At 40.4% G+C, this 25000-nt stretch overlaps 1 protein-coding gene across 1 annotated transcript in view; it reads left to right on the forward strand.

The window, feature by feature from the left end:
- P3h2 (prolyl 3-hydroxylase 2) overlaps positions 1–25000 on the forward strand; it is a 141130-nt gene that overhangs the window by 37335 nt on the left and 78795 nt on the right. The window lies entirely within an intron of this gene.

A 25000-nucleotide genomic window follows, 5' to 3' on the forward strand; every position in this document is an offset into this window, starting at 1 on the left:
GGGAGGGGAGGGGAGGGGAGGGGAGGGGAGGAGAGAGACAGGGTGGGAAGGGAACACCAGGAGGGAAAAGAAAGAAAACATAATTCCAATTGGGTTTCCAGCTTGGAATCCAGACTTTAGACCTTAGACACCCTTGATAGTGTGGCAGGTTTGGGTATGTCTGGCCTGAGGATGAGAAAAGGATATGCCTGAAAAGGAGCCGTTGCTGCCTATGACAGGCAGAGAAAATGGTCAATGTTGTTAGGAGATGAGGACTGCTCTTGGCTCTGGGATGAGACCATGCTGAATGGAGGGCACTGGAGTGGAATCTCTGACATGAACCACGAAACCACACATGCTATTGAGGCTGAGTCAGGACCAAACACAGATGCCAGTAGAAAAGATTGCTTTTCCACTTACTTTTAAGTCTTTCTCTTTATTTAACTAACTCCTAACTGAAGAACCCACACTTCATGTAGGATCTGTAGAACATTTTTAGGGATACCCTGAGCTAGACAATAGTGCTTTGATGTTTCTGTTCGGAATGGAAATCCTTTCCTCAGCATAGTAAGCAAGGTAGATTTAACATGCTTGGTGTCTTTGAGGAGATAGAAACTCATCAAATGAACCAATATTTAAGAGTTAAAAGTTAAGACTTTACAAGGTAATCCAGTGTGCTGGGCTCTATGCTCTCTGCATCCTTCGAACATAAATTCATCTTCAGACATATCTTTTTCTGTTAATCTTGTGGAAAGTTTTTCCTCTTGTTAATCATTTGTTTTCTTTTATTGAAAATAGATTCTTTTCAAACAATAAATTCTGGTGATGGTTTCCCTTTCCCCCAGTTCCTCCCATTTCCTTTAACCTCTCTTCTCATCGGATCCACACCTTTCCTTCCTCGCCCTAGAAAACAGATATCTAAAGAATAATAAAAATAAAATAAAACAAAAACAAACAAATCAGATATAGAATAAAACCAAACAAGAAGAAAAGGAAAGAAAACACAAGAAATGCATATAGATGCAGAGAGAAATGCATTTGTACATATAGGAATCTTATAAGAACACATAATATATACCGGAAATACGTGTACTTTTTCATTCCATGACTAGCCATTAACTTATTTGATCCATTTAAACCACTCTATGTCTACCATGTGGCTAGTTACCTCTCCTCCAGTCACGGCCCGCTTCTTCCTTCTCTTTCCTCAACATCTCTCTCACCATCTCTCCAAGTTCCTTTACCTACTGGTTTATGTGTGTTGCCTCAGTCAGTCTCTCTTAATCTTTCTCCTTTCTCATCATTCATCTCTTGCTCTTTTCAAGAATCCCCTCTCTCCCTACCAGTGTCCCACCTCCTTCGTCCTGCCTCACCTCATTGGCTATCAGCATTTTTATTGGCAGGTGATATTTATAAGAGATTCTTCATCTTATTCTGCATATTGTCTGGCTGTGGGTCTCAGTATTTGTTCTCATCTTCTGTAGGAGGATGCTTCTCTGATGATGGCTGAGCAAGGCACTGATCTGAGTATAGCAGACTATCCTTAGGGGGTCATTTTATTGCTATATTTCTTTATCAAAACACTAGTGTGGGGTTTACTGTAGATGTTGGTTATGGGTTCCACCTCATGGAGTGGGCCTTAAATCAAATATTTGTTAGTTACTCCCAGAAGCATTACGCCACTACTATACTAACTTATCTTTGCTGGAGCTCCACTGATAGCTGTCGCATGCTCGTGTGATTAGGCTAGCCACTTCCTGTGTTGAAGATTTGCCTAGCATTCCACTCTCTAAAGCCAGGAGAAAATATTAGGGAATGTTCTGACTTCTGATAGTTTATGACAAACCATATGTTCTTTCTTGTCAAAATTCCAGAAAGGAGGGAACACTTGGCTCTCTATACTTAGAGTGTGCCCCTGTCAAAGCCTCGGATATTCCTCAAGTAAAGATAGCCATTTTTAATTGTTTCAGCATGTCTCTCTCTGTTAGATATTGGCTTACCTAAAAGGGCTTGGAAGGCACCATTGCTGACTTTGAAGGTTGAACCCAGGAGTGAGCAACATTGTCCAAGAGATATGAACTGAAGAGGTGAGGCAAAGCACAAATTAGTTCATACCCCATAGCCTGCAAAGAGAGGGACTGTACTCTTGTGAGCAGCACAAGATACAGAAAGCTAGTTCCAGATTTCTCTGAAGGATTGTCCCAGAAAGATAACTGATGCACGTGTGGAAGAAATGTGAATTATGCTAATGTTTGATGGAACCCCTCCATAATTCTGTAATAATTCTTACATAAGCAGAATCTAATGGCTCTTGCCTATACCTCTCAGCATCTTTCTAGATCTTTCTAGCCCTGATCTCCCACTATTCCATTCTAGTATCGTACATACCAACAATTGTCTCTCTATTTTATTTCTTTCTTTGGTTTTCTTTCCTTTAATGTTGACACATCTGTACATCCACACATCCAAATTCTAGATATTTTCCAATGGTCTTCTAAGTAGCCTATCTTCCAGGAAGCTTTTGTTGACCCTTATAATATAGAAAGAAAGTTTTCCCTCCTCACAAGTCCCATACAATTCTCTGTCTGCACACTTAAGAAAGATCTTGCAAATTTATTCTTTGGGGTTTGTCTGACAGCCATTTGCTATACCCTTGGCTTTACCACTAGGCTATAAGTTTCTTGAGAACAAGGCCTCTGATTAACCTCAGCACCAATGCCACATTCTTTACTATGTCCAGCAGGTAGGAATGGAGTGGAGTGGGGTGTGGTGGTGTGTGGTAGGGTGTGATGGGGTGTGGTGGGGTGGAGTGAGATGGAGGACAGGTTTCTGCAGGAAGAAAAGGACATCAGGGCTCTAATGCAGAGTAAGCGCTGATTTCACTCTGCAGAGGCAGAAGCAAAGAGGCTTCAGAATATGACTGCAGTGGATGGAGAGATGCCCAGCAGTTAGGAGCATATATAGTTCTTAGAGAGGAATGGAGTTTGATTCTTAGCACTTTCATTGGGTTGCTAACAACCACCTGCAGCCCCCATTCTCAGGGGGATTTGAAACTCCTGGCCTCCAAAATGTCTCATTTTTGTCCACACACCTCTCCTTACAGACATATCGTCAAAAATAAAATAGATATTTTAAAGGTGACACGAAACAGAAGAAACCCACTTCTCCAAGGATCTGAGTACAAATTCTCTCTTTCCATTAGCACTTTAGAATATTTCCAATTGAACTTTGTTTCATAATGTATCAAAGGTATATGCAGGATTGATACCAGAGTTATGAAATGAAGAGTTGAAAATCCGAGTAGAAACTGGCTAAGCAGCCTCTAAACCGTTCATTTGTCCATGTACTTTAATCTCTCCCTTGGTCTTGCCTTGGTCTGTCATTTCTTGTAGTCTGTAGTTCAAAAAGTAGATTCTCTATTTACAATGATGCTTTCAGAGTGTGCTTATAAACAGAGCTGTAGTGTTTTTCACTTCAATTCACAGTGCTTTAATGAATGAGTTCATAAGATTCAGTGATCTAATTACATTTTCCTAATTAAGAATCCAAATTGGCACTACATTGAGTGACTTACAATCACGTAGCTGTTCCATGGAGTCTCAAGAGTAAAAACCAGTATTCTGACTTCCATTTAAAGTGTCCTGTCCCCTACCCGTGTGGTGCTTTTTCATCTAATTACATGTTCTGCTTCTGTAATTGGACTTTTCTCAAATGGAGTGGTCTCTCATCAAAAGCATTCTTTGTAAGTCCCCTTTATCGCTTAGGAACTTCTGGCAAAGTTCATGCAGATGCAGACATAATTCACCAAGTTATTTACTTGTAGCTTCTTTGAGGTATGGCTTTAGTACAAAAAGAGCAAACATCTTTGGTTGTGCTTGGCACCCTTCCTCCAGGACACATCAACTGGGCATTTCCACACTTCTGGCTTTGAAGATGAGATTCCACTTGTGAGCTGAGTCTTGGAATTCCCTATGCCACTTACCCACAGGACAGTCCCAAGGCACATGCTGTCATCATCTCTCAGTCACACCTCAGAGAGATGCTGTGGTAGCCACAGCCGCCTGACCTAACAACAGGGTCCTCTGTCTCGGCTTATGAGTGTTCCTTTTGCCATCTGGACTTGAGCATGTCTTTGCAGAGTAGGCAGACTAGTGTCCCTGTTCAAAGGAAGCAGGCTATAGAAGGTTAGCTATGAGAAGGGCTTTGTCAGTGTCACATGATGGTTGAATGGCCTCTGAGCAACAGCACGCCACTGAGTGGTAGCACTTATCTGTGCACTGTGGAAATATGGAGGGATGCTGAAGTAAAGGACCTTCTGGTTTCCTTCCTGCTCCCACCAAGCCTATAATAAGTGAACTAGGGTCACAGACTAGGGTTATTTTAAATCTGTTTAATTGTAGTGTAATACAGATATGGAAAGTTACACAAAATCTTCATTCATTTAATGAAGACTGTTCATGATCACCTCTCATTCTTCCCAAACTTCCAAAAGCTGTATACATTCATCAAGGCCCAATTCTAATACTTTATTTTGAGGATATTTTTGTGAGTGTATGATAGGTGTTCATATGTACATTTGTCCCTATGCATGAGGAAACCAGACCCTGACACTGGGCCCCTCTCTCATTTACTTTCCATCTCGTTTTATGAGAGTCTCTAGCTGAACTTGGGGCTCACTGGTTGCTGGCTGGCTAGTTAGTGATCTGCCTATCTCTACCGTTCAGTGTTATGGTTTCACTCAGGCATCAGTGTGCCCAGTTTTTATATGGGTGCTAGGAAACATGGCCTCACACTTCAGAGTAGGCACCTCTCATGATTGATCTATTTCTCCAGCCACTGATGCTAAATATTTCTACCTGCCTGGTCACAAGCTACTGCTGATATTGTTTCTGTCTGGATCTTATGGTTTTTATTTTGCTATTTTCAAAGTGATCTAAGTATGATAGTAAAGAATGTAAGACATGGTAATTATAACATGGAGACTTATATAATAGTGAAAATTATGGATTTTTTCTGAAATAATAAATACTAATAACTTGCAAAATACAAAGAGTAAAGTGGAGATAAGAATCTAAGAAGCGAATGTTCATCAACGTCTGTCCACTAATACCATCTTGCTCTGTTCCCATTCCCTCGGGCTGTATGTGCATCTGTGTTTAAATATACTTTGCCCCACATTATTTATGGATTTTGTAACTTTTATTAACAAAAACATACTTTTAAATCATTAAATAGATGTAGTGTAGTTGCCAGGTGTATAGTTGACATTTATTTAACACATTAGTTATTTGTGGTTTACATTCTCATAAATATCCTTGGTATCCTTATTGCATTTAAATATGAATCATATTATTTCCATAAAGTTGGCCCCTAGAAGCAGAATTGCTGAATCAAATAGTATGTCTAATTTACAGTATATCATATGCCTGTTGCTAAATTTCCTTTAGAAATTTGGCCCACCAGATTTCTTGAATCACTGTCAACTTTCTGGATTACATTTTAAGAAATGGAAATATTAAAACTTATATTTACATTAATTAGTCTTAATATGTATTTTACCAAGTATTCCTCAAATGCACTTAAGACTCACCGCCCACAGTATCTGTCTATCTAGGCACACTACTGACATCCTTTATTGATGTGTGAGATTTATGTTAGGGCCAAACATATACAGAACTCCCTGGTTCATTTCTGGTCTTTGAATTGTTTATAATCCAAGGCAGACATATGGTTAGCAGATTTACCTAGAACTAATGGGAAAGAAATTCTACATACTAGAATACTAGAAACAATACTCTCTTTCTCTACATGTGGTGCTAGGAATGATCATTTAATGAATATTACTCTCTCTCTCTCTCTCTCTCTCTCTCTCTCTCTCTCTCTCTCGTCTAGTATCAAGTCATGCCTCCTCATTTACACCATTTACAATATGTTCTTCTTAATTTCAAATGCAAGTTACTAGAAAAATCCGTGAAGCATGGAAGCAGATGGTAGTAAAACAATTCAACGATACTTCTAAGATTCTCGTTTTGATAATATGAAACATATACAATTATCGTATTTTTAATCCTTAATTCAAGTTCACGCTGACTACCAACCAATGTCTGTTGATTAATGTTACCTTTGTCTCTAGAGCTGAAAGTGGGTTCAACTGCCACAAAATAACACACTGAGCCGCTGAAGATTAAGTCAGTGTTTATTCCAAGTGACACATTCCTTTTAGGGACTGGCATTCGAATGCCTGCCTACTGTGACTTATGAGGGACTTCAGTGCTAATGTAAGTGTTCTGAGGTGCTCAGCATATAAAGCCAGTGAACATTTGAGTCTTAGCAGGCAGCTGGGGTAGGTGCTGTGGTTCTACTTCACTGTCAGGGGGAAATGTGTCATTGCAGGGCATGCTGGTAGTTACTGGGGAAATCTGGACCTGCAGATTTGATGGATCTTACGGAAGCTACTGGGAAAATACTTTAAAATCCAGAAGTAGAGCCAACATTTTCTTACTAAAACTTCTCCATGAAGAAATTTTTGTTCTAGGTTTATTTTATTCTGCTTTAAAATCGCTTAATATCCTTTTTGCATTCTATGTGTAATATGATTACGACATTCTGTTCTGGTCAGTACAGAGATGGACATTTTCGACTTTTAACGTGAGATGAGGGAGAGAGGCAGCAGGTGAGCATGAAGATTGGAGCTGTAGTGAGAGGCTGGAATTTGAGGCAGGTTTGAAGTAATGAAAACTCCCACTTCAGCAGACAGAGTGTTTTTCTTAGGCAGAGAATTCTTTAAGGATCGGTAGTTGTAAGAAAGTATAAAGTAAGAAAATGGCTTCACATACACAAATAGTAAAAATTCCAGGACTTAAAAGCTCCAGTCTGCTTGATTCCTGACTGTGGCCCCAATCCACTCTACAGGGAGATTCTTCTGGAGGTCACCGTAAAGACAGAGAAGGGAGGCGGGATGATTGAAAAGTTTTTGGACTCTTATAGAGGGAACAGCTAGGGCCATGTCAGGACCTCATGGGTCTCTCTATGAGCTCAATGGGGTTTCAAAAGCTTTGACTGATCTCTGGCCCTAGCCTTTCTCTTATAGACTCATAACACATGTAATGGTAGTAATGATCTTTTAAGGAATGATATTGACTTTGTGAGTGTGTGGTACCATGAATTAGGCTAAGGGCCTTACTCATGTTAAGCAAACAATGTTGCAGCTGACCTGAATCCCAAGCCCAGTACTTAAAATTATTTTTTTTTCTTCCAGGGCATTAGTAGCCTCTCTATAGCCACTATTGAATGTTGATCAGTGTAAAAGTGTGCCCCTATCACCCATCTTATTACAAGAAATCATATCTCATCTCACTGCTGTATTCTTCCATCTTAAAATACTTGTCTGCGTTTGATGTTTCCCCCCTTCTCACCAGTTTTTCCCACAACTCATACTAATTTTATTCTCTTCTTTACCACTACACTGAAATGTCACTTATTCTATCCCCTGATTATCTAACCCCACTAGAGCCAGAGGTCTACTGTCTGCTACAAAAATTTTGTACTTGCAGTAACATTTTTCTCCTCAGATATTGCATCATGGGACCCCTCCTTTTCTTGGGAATCAGTTACTCTGTTCTTGTTAAGTTTCTTTTCATGTAAAACGCTCATATCTTTCTTTTGTTGACTCTATTTCTCCTTAGATTGGTCAGCTTGAGAATCTCTTTTCTTGAAGTGATTGGCAGGGTTGTAACACCCAGGGATGAAAAAAATCAAGAGGCAGAGGTGAATTAATTGAATTAATATGCTATAAATGCTGCAGGGAATTTCGGTTTGGCTGGATAGTGATGAGGAGGTCCATTTATAGAAGGAGTTTAACATGTCATATCAAAAAGATGGGTTATATTTTCTTTAGCTGAGGAAGATTTTCAGGTCTGTGCACCCCTAGATTATAATCCCTTAAACTGGTGATGTTAAGTAAGCCAATTCGACCTCATATTGAATATGGCAATTGATTTTTATTAAAATACAAATCTTAATGATGTCTTTCTTAGAAGGGAAACCACACACATGGAAGCTAGTGACATTTCTCAATACCATATTAATTAATTACATATTAGTTAAATCACTGTCCTCCACATTATACAGGATGCTGATTTGGATAATTATGTTAGAAAATAGAATTTTGCTGGGCCTCTTGAAGATGCCACCTAATAAAATATTCACCTTAATAAGTGTTTTTACATGGTTTCAGTATAGTACTGTGCATACTGTGATGGTGGTGGTGGTGGGTGTGTGTGGGGGGGAGAAAGATTGATCATTATAGATCCAAATGTCTTTTTGTTTTCCTCCCCCTCTTTCTCTTTCACTCTTTTTTTGTGTTTGAACATTGATGCAAATTCTAACTATGCTTTTGATAAGGTATATTGGATTAAAAATTATACACATGTAGGAAATAAGAATAGTGTTGCTAAAGAAGAAAATGCTGCTATGTAGATTATCAAGTGACATTTCACCAATCATAGTAGGTGACTATTCAAAGTTGTAAGCCTTGTCATACAAAAATCCGTGGCTTTGGCTTCCATGTTGCCTTGTATAGGTTGGGAGATTTGCAAAGTGAGCTGAGGAGCAGTGAAGGATGAAAGATAATGCCTTGCTGAGATGAATAATCTGCTCTGTATTTTGATTTTATTCTGTATCTGAAGATTTGATGACACAGAACAAGAAAGACTTATCTTATTTCTGTGACTGGTGCCTCTCCACTTACATCTTCTGGTAGTAGCATGCTTAAAGTACCATGCTAAGCCATGGGCAGATTTACCTTTCTGGATGAAAACATTTTTGCCTTATGAATTTATTAATTTACAAAACCTGGGATGACTTGTTTCTATAACCTTAAGTATACCTGGAACACCTCCCAGTCTTAGTAAAACTAGGTTCGGGAATACACATGTGTAGATTCAAATCCTGAGATGCATATGAGATGCTCATATGAGATGCTCATATGAGATGCTCATTGTCTCTGTATCAAGTCATGAAGTATGGCCTGTTTCAATCAGCCAAGTCCACTCTTTTGAATATTCATGGCTTAATGGTACTTAAGTAGCAGCTGTCAGCTTTGCTCCTCCTACAAAGCCTTATCTGCTGACAAATTCAACACATGGAATCAGAACAAAGTTACCTAAGTATATCCTAGAATTTTGTTATTAAGACTATATAGTTCAAACTGTTTTGTCTTGATTTTAATCTGAGGTCTATTTAATTTTAAGCCTGTCATTATGTAGTTAAATGTAAACACTTCCATGGGCTCATAGAATTCCTTGAATTCTTCTCTTGCTGAAAAGAAGAAATTAGATACCCGCTTAGGCTTCTCCTTCCCCACTCCTAGTCCTTATGCTGCAGATCCTGGGAAAAGAGACAGCTTAAGATCCAAAAACCAGGTCAAAGGGTCTATAATAGTCCTTTCAGGCTTCAATCCGAGAATAAAGTTAGTTCTCATTCCAACAATGCTTAGAATGGGTGGAGGGGATATGGGCACATGTATGTATCACAGAACATCAGAGCTGTAAGGTTTTAGGAAGACTGTTGAATCATATGAGAAACACATGCTTACTAGTGAGCTTAACATTCAAAGAGAACATTTCAATCTTACAAAAACATAAAACAGGAGCCTGGAAGCAACTGCAGAAGTGACTTTAGAAAAACAACTTTAGGAGCAGAAAGTGTCTGCTGTGGTTGTCCTATTCAATGAGGACCATTAATCCTGTCCCAAATGCAATGGCCAAATGCTTTATCCAGACACGGGCTAGCAAACTTCCCTGAGCACTCACTTCTGCTTTTGGCATTCTGGGAAATAGAATGCTCTGCCCAGACACGGAAATGATTAATTCTGTCTCTTCATGTCAGCTTGCCTGTTTATGTTCTAACCATCTACCGCCCACTACAGCCCATGCTATCTGCAAGCCATCTATAGTTCATGCTACCTCCAAACTACTTACTACAGATAGAGGCTGCATGAGCTTTATTAGTAGCTACATTCCACCATGGGCAGATTTTTCATAGATTATAATTCAAATTGTAATGGAAAAATGTCTAACTTGATAGCAAAGCATCTCAGGAAGGACAAGGAGAGATGACTCAGTGGTCAAGAACATGCGCTGCTCTTCAGAGGATACTAGTTTGATTCCCAGGACCCATGACAGGATGCTCAGAACTACGTTTAAGTCCAGATCCAGGGGATCCAGCCCCTTTTCCTGTCCTCTACAGGACAACTAAATTCATATGCACATACACACATGAACACACACACACACTTGCATTTATTATTAAAACTAAAATAAATAGTAAAATGAAAACACCTTAGCAGCTAGTTGGAGGAGGACATAGTTCAAGTTCAAATGTTCTAGCTCATGAAAAGCATGGCCTGATTTTTAAAAAGATTTATTTGTTGTATCTTATATGTATTATTGTTTTGCCTGTTTGTATGTTTATATTATGTGCATGCAGTACCCATGGGGTTGGAGAACATTACTGCATCCTCTGGAGTTATTGATGATTCTGGGACATTGTGTGGATGTTGGAAAACAAACCCTGGTCCTCTTCAAGAGCAACAACTACGCTCAATGATGGATCCTTGTCTCTGACCCAATTTCACCCATTTTTAGTGAGTAAAGTTCTTCACAACGACAGCTTGAATGAAATAGACAGGTCACAGTCCATGGGGGCTTATACAAGGCTCTGTTTATTACTTTAGTCTATCTTCCCATGAGTGGGAATTATTATGTTCATTGGGGTTTCACTTTCTTAACTGCCTGGTGGTTATTGAAATGAGATCTGCAGATACGATTTGTTATGTTCATGGAAGAAAAGAAGCAACCCACACAGAAGCAACACAGTATTACCAGCCCTATTTTGCAGATGGTAAAAATAGACAGAGAGATTAAGCTAATGTCAGAGAACACATAGCAAATAAGCTACAAAGCTGAGTTTCCACCATGGGAAGTGAGATGTGTCTTTGAGAGCTTTGGCATCTGTCTATATCCAGGATGGTTATGAACTTCAAGACCACCTGGTCCTTGCTACACAGGACTGTGTTTCTTATAAAAGGATGACTCAGTGCTAACACCTAAAATAGTGCTGTTAGCAATAATCAACTTGTACTCATTAGACCCCTCCTAAGCTGCAATTTATATGCGTGAAAATTCTACATTCAGTGTGGAGCATGAGGATGCATAAGCAACAACTTGCCTTTCCCAGTAGAGCTAAATCATGAGAAATGTGCCATTACCATTCATTCAATTTAAATTTATTAAATGGGAATATTATATGTAAGGCATTTTTCCAATAATGAAATCAATGGCATTTGCTTCATGGGTTAAATCCTCTAGACGTAGAATCAGAATAAGAAAACAGGTACAAGGGACACAGAAAGGATGGTGAAGGCTGGGAGAAGTGTAGAATCAGAACAAGAAAACAGCCACAAGGGAAGATGCAGAGAGGAAGGTGAAGGCTGGGGGAAGTAGGGAGGGTTTGAGAGCAGTGATAGTGTTTTAATCTCATTTTGAAGGGTACCACGTGAATATAGGAGGCATTATAAGATGAGCTAGAGTGAGGATGAAGGATATTATGGCAACTGGGATTAATGTTTCAAAGAAAGAGTATATATAGTTCTATTGGTGGCATGCAGACTGAGATGCACACAGTAAACGAGCATATCAGAAGTCTTTGGGGAGGAAGACAATGCAGTTCTCATTTGTTGAGTCCCTAATATATGCCAGGCACATCAGATACTTTCTTCATGGACTTTTCGAAAACAGTTGTGTTTCTCATTCCACTAGGAGAGAAAGAACGCCTGAAGAGAGAGATTTTCTCAAGGTCAGCTAGTAATGTATCAGGAGAATCCAGGCGTGGTTGGGTCCTGACATAGTCTTTCCAGTCCTTTGCAGTATCCTTCTTTTGGAGGCATTAAGGGGCTACTAAAGATGTCTCAAGAGAGGTGCGCATGGTAATGGGCACCTGTGTGCCTAATAATTAAAGTAAGTATGTCCAACAGGACCTGATATCTTAACCTGGGGACTCATGGCAAGTGGAAAGGGGAATAAAAACATTGGTTGGTAGAACAATACAGAAATAAACTCACTGAGCTACAGAGACAGTCCCTGGAATTAAAAGCTCCCAGTTTAATGTTGCTTAGGCTTTTGGAAAGTACAGTAGGAGGCATTTGTAAACACAAGACACATGACCTATTTCTATGTCTGAATATGTGTTTGATTCCATCCCTAGCATCCTGCTGCTGCTCTATGTAATTCTTAACCTTTCTTTCGACACCATCCCTCCTTCTAGCTTTCTATGAGGGATTCACTTGAAGAACACAGAATAAGGTTATACTAGACCAAATGTGCCCATATGATCAGACTTCATCATTAACTGGACTGTATATCCATACGGATGGCTGTTCTCCCACATTCAGACTAGTTCATGGAGAACTGTGTAACAACACATATGTAAATGCTATCCTGATACCTGGAGAAAATAAAATGGCAGTGAGAGTCCCAGGACATCATGGAAGAATAAAAAGAGGAGATGGCACGAGAAGACATTTTTACATTTGTATTTAAGTATAGCTCAGGTTTGTTTTGTGTGCGTCTTGTTTTTAGGAACAGGAGCCTTGGGATACTTAAGAGCATCTCTCTAAGGATGAAGTGGGTTGCTAGCGATCTACAAGGGAGGTCAGAGGAGAACACATAATTCAGTCATCCCTGCCCTCCCCACTGCTTGCTATCTGACGACTGTAGTGTGTCAGTATGACTGTGTTTTACAACCCTTCTCTTCTCTGTCTGAAGTTTTTATGAGCATGCTCCCCCATTGATGGAACAAAAATAGCATTTCACTGTAGTATGATGTGAAATCTTTTCTTCATCTCCAGGGGGTATAGCTCCTCCAAGGAAGCAGAACGTAGAGGCCAAAATTAGGTCACCGTGCCTAAAATACAGTACACCAGCAAAGGAGCTAGGACTTGACTGAACACTGACAGCCATAAGAGCATTGGAAGTTAGAACAACTCGGAGAGAAATGTGTCTCTGTCTCGCTGAGAATTAGCCAGGAAATATCCCTCAATTCAGATTTGGCCTTCATGGTTCCTCTAATTCCCACAAAATTAGTACTGTGGACTTAAACAGTTCCAGGTTCGTGTCTGACTTTCAGAAACTTGGCAACATTGGCCGCTGAAGGAGTGGCAAGACTCAAGCCTTATAAATCTTAAGCCTCCTTTTCAAATAGAGACCTGGGGTTGCCTGACCCTTCACAACAGTGGAAGATGCTGTTTGTCTGCAGCCATGGTTCCCTTCACTCCAGGAGGCGGAAGAACCTCAAAGCTTTGTGTTTCAAGAAATGTGGTAGTTACAAAGTTGGCTTCTGTCCAACAGTTCCAGATTTTGGTTACAAAACCCAGGTGTTTCTCAGATATTAGATTAGCCGTAAGCAAAGATGTTCAAAATTTTGAAGTTTAAGCAGCTTAGATAAAATCACTGCTTCAGAAAAAAAAATACACAGTCTTAGTATCCAAGGAATCTAAAATTCCTCTGAGTTTTCTTATCATTATTTCCCCCTATACATGAATCATACATTTAAGGTTCCCCAATATAACTTACATAGCATCTGGATGGTACCCTGGGCCTTACCAAATCTCAGATTACAAATAGAATCCTTGCAGCCTCACACAATTTGGGAACAAAAAGTAGATGTCACCATGGTTAGGGTGTTGGCCTGGTACCACAGAACGGCCCAGAATTCCTTGACTGTCATCTCTTAGCTGACATTTTGTTCTTCTTTCCCACCTGAGTATGATCCCAGAATACAGACTCTGACCTCAGTGAAAATCGGTGAGCACTGTTGCAATGGAGGGCAGTAGACAGAGTGGAGGAGACTGATAGTGGAGATCCCTGAGAGCAGCAAAGCGTGGGATGATATGTTGAAAAGTGTCATTCTTTCCAGTTCTCTTTCCAGCAAGTCATTGTGCTTTCATCTCCTTGGCCCCTGTTTCCATCACTGTAACACTGTGGCTGGAGATGTCATAAAGGAATTGTATCTGAAGCCAATGACCATTCAGTGTCCTACCCTACTGTCAGAAAGCAGCTACCTACTTTTGATGCTACCTAATACAGCCAAAGACAGCTGCCTTAGTCAAATGCGTACTGCACACATCCTAAGTAAAAGTGTGGATGTCGTAGTGAGGCTCAAGGACTCATAATCAATACTGAGGACAGATCGAAGACAGCTATGACAATACACCACTAGTTAGCAAAATAGGACTACAGAAATGGGGTAGAACCCAATGCAGTTTTGTCATTTGCTATAAAGTATCTGCTGCCTGTCAGACCTGATTATCTTCCCAAGTCTCAGTCTTTGTATAAGGTGAGTTCTACACAGCAGAAAAGCATCCAGAAAAGTGAATGTGAAAGCAGAATATCCATGCAGCTGTCCGTTGTTAGCAGTGGCTCCCCATCCATTAAGCAAGAGGACGGGGGAGGAGGAAGGAAGCCACAGTATCACTGTAAAGACTCGTTGGCAAGAATTGGTTGTTTTCTCCCTGAACTAAATCTGGCCTTTGTTTAGAGAATTTCCTTTGGTTTTTTGACTTCTCTCGTCCTTTCCCAGCATCCTTTTATTATCAGAGCGAGAACACCATGACCCTTTGCACAGGGTTAAAACAACAGCAGTAGCCCAAGGGAAGGCTGGGTTGTGCTGACTGTTTATGTACATGCTATAACTTACTGTCTGCCTCAGCAAAGCTGGGGGCCCTGCTCCCCTCTGCCTCCAGGCATGCTGTTGAATCTGTCAAGACAATTACTCCTCTTTTACTCCTTTAAGTTGACATGCACACTGAGCCCTTTCCACTCCCCTCCGCCTTGCTTGCTCTCTCTCTCTGCTGCCAAGTTGCTGTTAGCATTCCTAGGACTCTGTCCTCCCCATTCCATCTCAGAACTTTGACCTTTGTTTTCATCTCCAAAAGAGCGTGGCTCTCTTCCATCTTGCTGACATTTTAGTTCCTTGGTGGGCAGTGAGGTCATCAGAACCCATTGTCTTCATGGTGAGGTTAGAAGCATGACCAAGAAAAAGTGCAACGGGCACTGTTGAGTGGTCAGTCTGAGGATCATCAACCCTCATTGCTGCCTTTGTGAAGAAAGACTTCTCCAACAAGCCGATAGACCAGCAGGGAACAAACTTTTCAAGGCATTTTGTTGGCGGCCCTTTGAAGGACCACCTAGAACAATATGTCCTCTTCAGAGTTAACTCAAGTGTGGATGCATGGTGATTCTGGGAACTGTCAGACTTTCTCTTCTACATTCTTTTCTTTTTGTACATATGGGGAGGAAGGGTGAAGACCATCTGTCTCCTTGTTATGTGTCTCAGCTGTTTCTATTCTCTAATAATGCCACCTTCCTCTGCTAGACTCAAAATTATTTTCTACTTTATGGCTACCCCAGTTTGAATACCTGAGAGGGAGTAAGATGAGAAAGGAATGTCTAGGGGTGATTCTCACCCCATCTTTCTCATGCTCAGAAAGTAGTTTGAAAGTGTTTCCAGACTCCAATATTTTCTCTTTCTCTGAAATGTAGGTGAATCTCAAACTGTCGAAAACGAAGACCTGACACCTCTGCGTTCCCTGTGCTCAAGAGTATGCTGAGAGCTCCAGTGCATGTGGCATGGACCACTTTATCATCACAGTAGTCAGGCGTGGGGATGTTAGAGGACCAGTGCTTCTTTCCTGGGAATGAGAGAGTAAAACATCCCTAAGCAGCAGGGAGGCAGGGGGAGAGGGCTGAGATGGAGAGAAGGTCATCCTAGGTCTGAGTAGGGTTCAGAATCAGTGGGCTCAGATATGTTTATGACTCAACATCTTATGACCTCACTCTTAAAGAAAACCTGTGAATTTCAGCTTTGATGTGCCTGCAGATCACCTCCAGTAGCTCTGGGATGGAGTTTTAGAACAGGACTGATAGCCAGTGCCCTACTGGTGTCTTTGATGACTCTTGTCAAAGATAAGCAGAAATCTGAAATTAATACATACAATTTTTTCAAAATTAATTTGTAGGTGGTACAGACACCCACTTTATATCCAGTCCTTATTCTCAGGTTTCCCACTTCTCCTTCCACGTCTGCAGGGCTGGCGGCAGCTCCTGGGTCTTCATTGCTATAAATGAACCTAACTTACCCTGGGATGAAGTCACATTTTCCAAAAACGTGTTTGTAGTCTGTGGTGAAGGGGAGGGTCTGTTTGAACAGTTGAGGACAGGGGAAGCATGTCCTTCCTAAGACAGACTAGAGTCTGGGCCAAGCCAGATTTGAGGACATTCCCCAGGCAGAGGAAATGGGGAGGCCTGAGCAGCTGAGTGTGCATTTATAACTCAGACTTTGCTGGCAGGTCCAGGGCATCCCAGGGAACTGTTGCCGGGAAAGGTCTAAACAGTTTCAGTCTGTACTAGAAGCGTCAGTATAGTTAGGACTCTTGAAGATGGATAGTTAACCTGATTACTTCTCATGACTTCTTAAGCATCTGTCTCTGCTAGATAAGGGTTTTCAGAGAGACATTCAATATTACATTCTGAAGTCAATAAAGAATATTAACACCTTCCCTAATTCACTTTCTTAGATTCAGTTTAAAAGTTCATTTTTATCCATAGGATGCTTAGTCAACTCTATTCCCCTTCTGTTGAGTCCAGGAGAATGCAGTGTTGATCCAAAGCGAGGGGCAGCTTCTCTCACTGCCGTCAGTCCATGTGAAGGAAAGAGCCCCTGCCAAGCCACTCCTGCTGCCATAGCCAAAATCATAGGGATTGTCTCTTTTTCAACGGCCTCCATTCATTTTCTTACATTCAAGAACCAGAAGTTCAAGGCTGGGCTCCATGTACTGTGGTTTCTGATAAGGAGAATCTTCTTGGCTTGCAAATGGTCTCTTCCTCTCTGAGATAGAGGCACAGTGAGAAGGAATCTCTGATGTGCCCTCTTACAGTATTAATCCCGTCAGAGCCCTCTGTTCATGATCTCATTTTGAACACACTTTCTTTCCTAAAGGCCACCTCTCTCAATATAGCTATGTCGGCAAAGAGCTTCAACATATCTATTGAGAAGATAGATCTTCAGCCTCTAACTGAGGTCAGCGCACAAATAAAACCCAGTTATGAAGTATGCAAAAGGTGGGTATTCTTTGTAGAGATGAATTCCCCTCCAATTGTTTTTAAAGACTCCCACTAGCCATTAAAAATAGAAATCAGAAGGGCCAATAAAATTGGACCCTATTTTGATCATGTGTATCCTAAGCACCCACACAATAATCTCTGACTTCCTTGGAAAGTATATGATCATCTTTGGAGCCTCAATTAGAGCTGTTCTTTCTGGAGATGTAATCATTAGACAACTTATACCTCGAGTATGGGGCTTGCTGGTATTCAGTAAAGCCAGAGAAAGGGGAAAATAGTGTTCTGCATTTGGCAAACATTTATTTCCCAGGATTTCATTTGTGTTTTGTTTATCATCAAAGTGTTCTTGCACAGAACTGAAATGGTTTGTGATTGCGCCCGTGATTTACACAAAAGAATGTACGAGTGTGGATTGCTCTTTTCATACAGCCTATCCTAAAGTAAATATAATATGATCCCAGTTTAAGACTCTGGCATATAAAACTCAGTTTGGGAAATTTGTAGAAGTTTGCAAACCAAAACAAACATGAACGAATAAAGAGGCTATTGATCATAGGCCAGCTTATGGCATTGTTATTTGAAACCCTGAAATGCATCATTAAAGTTCATTCATAAGCACAGAGGTCAGGGCTAAACAGCACTGGGTCTGCTGGGGAAGGTGGGTGAGTTTCATGATGGACAGGGTCTCTCCCTAGGGAACAAATAAGCGTGCATCCACTTCAATGAGGGATGAGTAATGGCCTGAGCAGGCCTAATAGCACAGTAGCAGATTTTCCTCTTATTGCAAAATAATTTTTACATAATGTGTGTTTATTTTTATGCTGATATTTTCAGAAGGACATAGAAAATCCAGAGATTCTTAAAACAGAGAAGAGGTTGCTAAGGTGACATATAGCAGTGTGGATAAGGGCTTCTTCTAAGCATAGTTCTCATTGTTTCTATCTGCAGTACTGGATAGACTGGGAATATTGGGTTAGTGCTTGAGTGTCTCCGGACTTAGGAAGCCATACATGTGGATTCCATAGGGATTTAGAAAAACTGGATTCAGAGTAGTAGAAGCCACACGTGAGAAAGCTTTAAGTTAAGACTCTCTTGGATCACTGGGTGTCTTGAGTAGCAAGAGGATATGGGACCAGCCTCTTCAAGGTCCAGTCAGAGGTTGGTGATGGAGGATGGGTATTTAGATGATAAGTGGGATTCCCCATCCAAGGAGTTGAACCACAAGCCAAAATACCGTGCTCAGACAGAACAAATAAGGCACCATCCATTCCAAAGATAAGACAAGATTAAGTGTTCCTCCGAAATGAGTTGTCAGGGAAATATGACAGGGGATAGTCCTTCACCAGATCTCCAGTGGTGAAGCAGCCTACCTGTAGGCTATTCAGTGTACCTAAGACTATGACCAGTATAATTATATAAGCTAAATTATTTCATTGCTTAAAGTGTTTTATTGGGAACAAGTTAGGCCTAAAAGAACTACGATATGCTTGTGGAGGTGTGCAGTTCTGATTAGACAATGGTTATCCTTTCAGCAGTGGCCATGGAAAACCGTGCAGTTCAGTGGTTACGGACATGAGAAGAGCATCCACACACAATCCCATGCATGTCTGTTGATTCCCAATCAGTGAAACAAGGAATGATTGTTTCCACAAATGACCATGAAAACATTAGATAGACACATGCAAAGGAAAGTAGTGACTCCATATCACATAAAAACTCAAATGTGTTTAGGCTTACATTTAGGAGCTAAAATTTACAGACTTGTTCCAAGAAAACAGGACAATCTAAACAAATTGTTAATTTTTCTAAAGCAGGGCAGGGAATGTCAAGAAAATGCAGCCTGTCTAAAATGGTTTCTCTGTAAAAGATGTATATAAAAATAAGTAGGCACAGACTAGGAGAAAATACTGGAAACATACAAACTTGTGGAAAAGCATATATCCAGAAAACATAAGAATTTCTTACAGTTCAGTGCTAGAACTCACAGATTAAAATGTTTGAATAGACATCTGAGGAAAGATGATAGACTACAAATAAGTACATGAAAAAATGATTCAGTATTACTATACAAATGAGGAGTCTTATGTTTTAGTGTTTTTTTTAAGGAAGTGTTTAAACTTGAAACACATTTATGAACAGGCATAAAGTTAAAAATAAAAAACCTCTGTGTTAGATAATAGAGTAATACTCAGCAAGAAAAGGGGATAAACTAACGCCCTGTAACATGATTGAATCGCCAACAATTCTTTTGGTGAGCTAAAAAGTTAGACAGACAAAAAGTGCATGCCATGGGAATTGCTAAATTAAATTGGAATTACTAAATTTGAAATTAATGATCAATGATTGCCTCCGGGTGAAGAACATGGGAGAGAAAGATGAATGAGAACCAGACTAAAATGAACCTGTAGCCTAATGGATACACTCATCATCTTGATTGTGGTTTGCTTTTGTGGGTGAACGCATATGTCAGAAGTCCCCAAGTTCTGTTTTTAACATCAACAGCTCACTGGTCATCACTTATATAGTGAACAGTAGAGCCACTTAAATGTGCATATGAACCTGCATCCAGATGTGTGCGCACTTACTCTCTTAGATACTCTTAGATACGTTAGTGAGTTTTCTATCTTCAGTTTGCGTTTCCATGGATTGGAAACAGTGTCACCACATCATGGAGAACAAGACTGTGAGGAAATCAGCAACACTTGGGCTGCTGTTGTGGTGCTCCACTTCCCTGAAGCCTGAGTTATTTACCATTTTTCCCTGTTCCATGTTTAATTTTCAAGCTGTCTGTTACCTGGGATGACACTCTGCACGTTCAAGAACCATGTCCTACTTCATGTTTTTTTTATTGTCTTTCCAAGGTCTGGTGCCTCTTGAAGAGACTAGAACCATGTGTGAATCAGTACCCTGGAATGTTCTTCTTCCATTCAGGGAAGCTGTCCTATGTCTTCCTGTCCTGTCCTTCATGCCCACAGCGAAGGGCTTCCCTGAGCATGTGTACTCTTTCTGCCAGATCAGCTCAACTGCAAGAATTCACTGTGGGCTGAAATCTGGCAGGTCAGAGCTGAGGGAGGAAAAGCAATTTGAAAGTAATATTTGTTCTTAAAATGACAAGCTCTGCAGGTTTCTGTTCTCTTCTGTGTTCTAATTAAATTGTTGGGGATTTTGAAAATTAGTTGAGACATTTAGAATTGCCAAATGGTAGGGACTATTGTTTCTTTAAAAAAAAATTAAAAGGAAGTGAACTGAGCCACAGTTTTAAAGGTCATTTCTTCTTTAAATAAGTTCCTTCCAGAACAACCACTAAATGTGCAGAATTCCTGTGTATTTGCTTTTTAACAGGAGTTCTGTGCTGCAGAGAGTTTAACTGATCCACTCATCCATTCCATGTTAAAACACACCAGTTGGGCACAGGTTAAAAAATGACCATTGAATCATTTCCATGACATAAGCAAGCTAGGTCATTTCCCTACGACTCACACATTTTATAAGAGGGGAAACAAAGCCAAACAAGTCCAGGTTCCCCTGAGCATGACCGTGATTTTCCCCTCAGTGACCTCCAGACCCTCCTGTGATGTAAAGTCACTTTCTTGCCGTGGATAGTGTGTTCTCTTCAGAGCCTAGCCTGTACCTACTTCACTGCCATTCCAAATTCACAATGCAAAGTGACATCACTGCACTATTAATGTCCTTACAGAGGAGACATAGGGTATCTCAACTTGCAGGTCATTTTAGTATTTAATTACAGAAAGAACTTGATGTCTTCCATTATATTTTCATATTCACTATCAGTCTAGAAGAATGTTTCTGACTGATACGGTGTGGGTTGGAAGACTAACCTACTGTCAAATCATGATGTCATGTCCGGCTGGAGGAGGTCTGAATAAGGAACCTTCCCACATTTCCCGAGTTATGAAATCTTCATGAAACTGAGATAGTTTTCTACGAAGAAGCATCTAAGAAAAGATAGAACAATTGATCCAGAGGTAGACTATCCTCTACCTCTGAGGTGAAGGAATTCCAGTAAAATACAATGGGTTCATGTTTATGCAAGAGTCTTAAACAATCTGTGCAAGCAGGCATAGGGACCAACAACTATAAAGAATTAGATACAGTTAGAACTCAGAATTAGTTCAAGAATTAGAGATCAAGTTTTAATGATCTACTTAAAATTGAAGCCATGTCATGTTCTCAAGGAACAAACAAATGAATAAGGTCTGAAGCTGCATCTATGGATATGAGTTCAACTTCTAGCGACACATTTGAAAGACGACAGTGGTGAACAAGTGTGCAGCTGTTGGTTTGACACATCTGGTTAAGAGCTACATGGGAAGTTTGTGGGGATGAGAGTTGCTCTCAGGTATCTGAAAAGCTACGACAATAAAAATGAAGTAAATCACTCTTGGTTCTGTTCTCCTAAAAGTACAAAGTTTGGAAGGATATGGTAGGTCAGGATTCTGCGTGAGGAAAAAACCACATTTTTATTTAGATCTATCGTATGGCAATGTAGTCTAGGAAGTGTTTTTTTTTTTCTTCACACAGGAAAAATTTAAACAGAGGGTGCCCAGACACCATGGGTTAATGTGGATCAGTGTTTGCTATCTGAAGAACCTTCCTCTCTTAAGGTAATTTGCAAGACTTTGAGTCAGCTAACTTTAAGAGATGTTATATAGTATCTAGAATATTCACAGTGTATACCAGCATGTTGGAGACTTTGAGAAGAAACTTGTTTGATATTATGTGAGCCTGCATTTCCCACCTTTGTTTAAATTCCAGAAGTGTTTCTCGTATTGTGGAACAAGCAAGCTTCAGCACACACACTGGAGAAGGCAGCCATAGGAAGCAGGCCAGATCAATTGGGTTCCAAGAAACACTTCTCTCCGTATGTTGGGAGAGCATTGTTATAGGCACACTCAGGCACACACGTGTGTAATAGTGGGTATCGAGGTTTATTTATGTGTAGCTGACAGTTTTGAAAGAATTTCCTGAAAAAATTATAAATTGATAGCACATTGAATAAATAATCCTTTAAGAATCTTAACTGCCTCCAAAACCCTGCGATTTTTAACTCTCCCTCAGAGAGGTCTTTAAAGCCAGCTGTAGTCACCACACATCAGCAGTCACTCGTCAGTCGGAGAGGAACGCTGCAGCCTATAACTATTTTCTTCTTTCATCTAGCCCTCCTTTACATTTAGGCAAACAGCCAGTTTCTTGAAAGTGGTACAGGAAAGCTGAGGGGGATGTGAGGGGACACAGGGTAGTGGTTGAGCCACATCATAAACATCTGGTTTTAATTATCTGTACGCACCATGCAGGGGACATAATTAGTGTGACTGAAAATAACCATGTGTCTTTTGAAATGTTAGGTGTGTATGCCTTTTACCCCTTAGCACATATCACCATTCAGTGACCAACGGGGTTCTGTGTGTGCAGTTTCTTTTCCTAGTCTCTCTCTTGGCTCTCTGTTTTTCCTTTCCTGTGGTTTGCTATCTGGAGAACTACTACTTTGGCAAGGGCAGAGGACTGAGTCACAGACGTGCCCTAGCTCACGTCTTCTGTAATGTGAGGGCAGGATCTGACAGACATCCCAGCACAGCTGTCACAGACAGCTGGTTCTGTTCTTGAAATGCTATCTGCACACATTCACCACACCTGTGAAGCTATCCCTCTGCCCCGTACTAGAAGTCTTTAAGGCTGAGAGGTCACGCAGGGGAAAGATGGGAGGCAGGGTCCTTATGTCACCCAGAACTTCTTTTTTTGATTGCTTTGAGACTTGCTATAGATTTTCTTTCTGTTAGACTCCAACAGACAATATGTTGTTTCAGTTCCAATAACCCGCTTTATTTAAAGTGACATACCACAGTACAATTAGCCTAAGAGGCCATGATTTTCAAAATGACCTAGCTCTAGCAGATGCTGTTTCTGTAGCCAAACTTAATGTAAACATGTCGAGATTATGTTTACATTTTTTATTTGTGGGGCTTTTATTGTTTCTGGTTTTGAGGTTTGGTTTTTTTTTTTTTTGGTTTGCCTGTGTTCTTTATCAATGTACTGGTTATTGATATGATAGTAACCTACCACTAAGAAAAAATATGTAGGTATTTGGAAACAATTTTTATTACCGGAAGTCTTTTTGAAACTGGCATACTTATTGTGATTTTTAAGAGAGAACACTGTGAAAAGGAATAAGGAGAGGTGCTAGTGTGCAATCTCTTCATCCTCCTGCCTCTACAGCACTGCTGGGAACTCAGGGGAGACTCTGCCTCAATCTAGGAATCCAGAAGAACTCTCCGTGTTATACCGGGTACGATGAAGTTTCTCCGATGAGATAGAAAAATCTACTTTATATCTATGACCCACATGAAAACTTTTACCTCTTTTTAAAAATAACACCATGGTCTTCATGAGTTTTTTTCCCACTTGGTCATTTCATCCCAAGCAAGTGAAATCGAAGCCCCCATGCTTAGTAAGACTTTTCAAAGAGATAATGTTTTTAAGGCCCATTCCAGGAGGCTCCTGATTTGTGAGGTTTATGTTGGACTTTGTCATCTATAGAAAAAAAAATCTAAGATAAGTTAACTTACAAGACCTATCTACATCTTCTCTTTTGTCCTTTTGTATTTGAGTAGTTCTAACTTTAGATTATTTTCCTCCAGGAAAACACAGCTTTTCCAAGCTCCTCAAACACCACAAGCTCCCCCAGAGACTCCTCAGTGCTCTGAATGCCTGTGCCCCAGTCCCCTCCTCCCTAGGCTTGTGACTGACCTTTCAGCCATGTGTTAGCTCCTCAGAGAGGTCTTCTTGTCAAGTGTCCCTGTAGGAGTCTCCATAACCCCCAACAGTTCTTTCCTTCAGTGTGATTTTACATTTTATGGTGGGAAGTTGTATCTGCAATAATCTTAGCAATTCAGACATTTTCTCAAAGGTTACATATCTTTGCTTGTCTACATCTTTGAGAGTAGAAAGTCTTTCTTGTTCTCCCAATCCCAGTGGCCAGAGTCTTACCTGCTATCAACTCGATTGGTTCCTGAATCTGTCCCGAGTGAGTACATCCTGGTTCACTTCCCAGGCCCAACCCATCACACCTGTTGCTCTCTCTACATTTTCTGACTCTCCATGTTATTATAAGCATCCTTAAAATATTATTTTTGGAAATTGTTGGCATATGCTCCATTGATAAATGTGTCTTTTGCAGAATTAATCCAGTCCCTAGAGCAGAGTTTCATAATCTAGTTTTAAGTGGAAGATAATCTGTCAGTGTCGAATAATTCTTTTGGAGAGCACAAGGGAGGCAAATGTGAGGGCTGTGTAGAGTGTGCAGTTAGGCTTGGGAGGCACCGGCCCAGCAGGGAGGGAATTGAGAGCCTAGTGGATGTCCCTTGGCTGCAGGGTTCTGTATCATTCCAGCATGTTGATTTCTCTGAACTGGAAAATGTCTCCCATTTGGCATCTGGTTCAGCCGAAGCTACAGTCATGTGCTAAGGCCGTGTGGGGAAGGTTCAACACCTGGGAATAACTTCTAACAAATGCAGCACGCAATACCAGATGATGTTTTCAGTGTGTCGGGAATGGGGTGGGCACTTATTTATGCCGTCATTTGTGCTTTTGCTTGGTGTTCATGTAATAAACTGCTTATGCGAGCTTGCGTGTAGTTGAACAGATGTGTGACATGTAAATTAAATTGAAGTAAGATATGACAACTTTGCTTTCATTTTATGTTTATGTGCAAAGTATGTAATATTACATAGGAAATTCAGGAAAGAGATATATTTTTATTGATTGTTTTATCTTGATTTCTATATGAGACTCAGCCAAATAACTATTCTAAACCCTTAAGTCAG

This window comes from Grammomys surdaster, unplaced genomic scaffold (assembly GCF_004785775.1).
Source record: "Grammomys surdaster isolate TR1022 unplaced genomic scaffold, NIH_TR_1.0 1166, whole genome shotgun sequence".
Taxonomy (NCBI): domain Eukaryota; kingdom Metazoa; phylum Chordata; class Mammalia; order Rodentia; family Muridae; genus Grammomys; species Grammomys surdaster.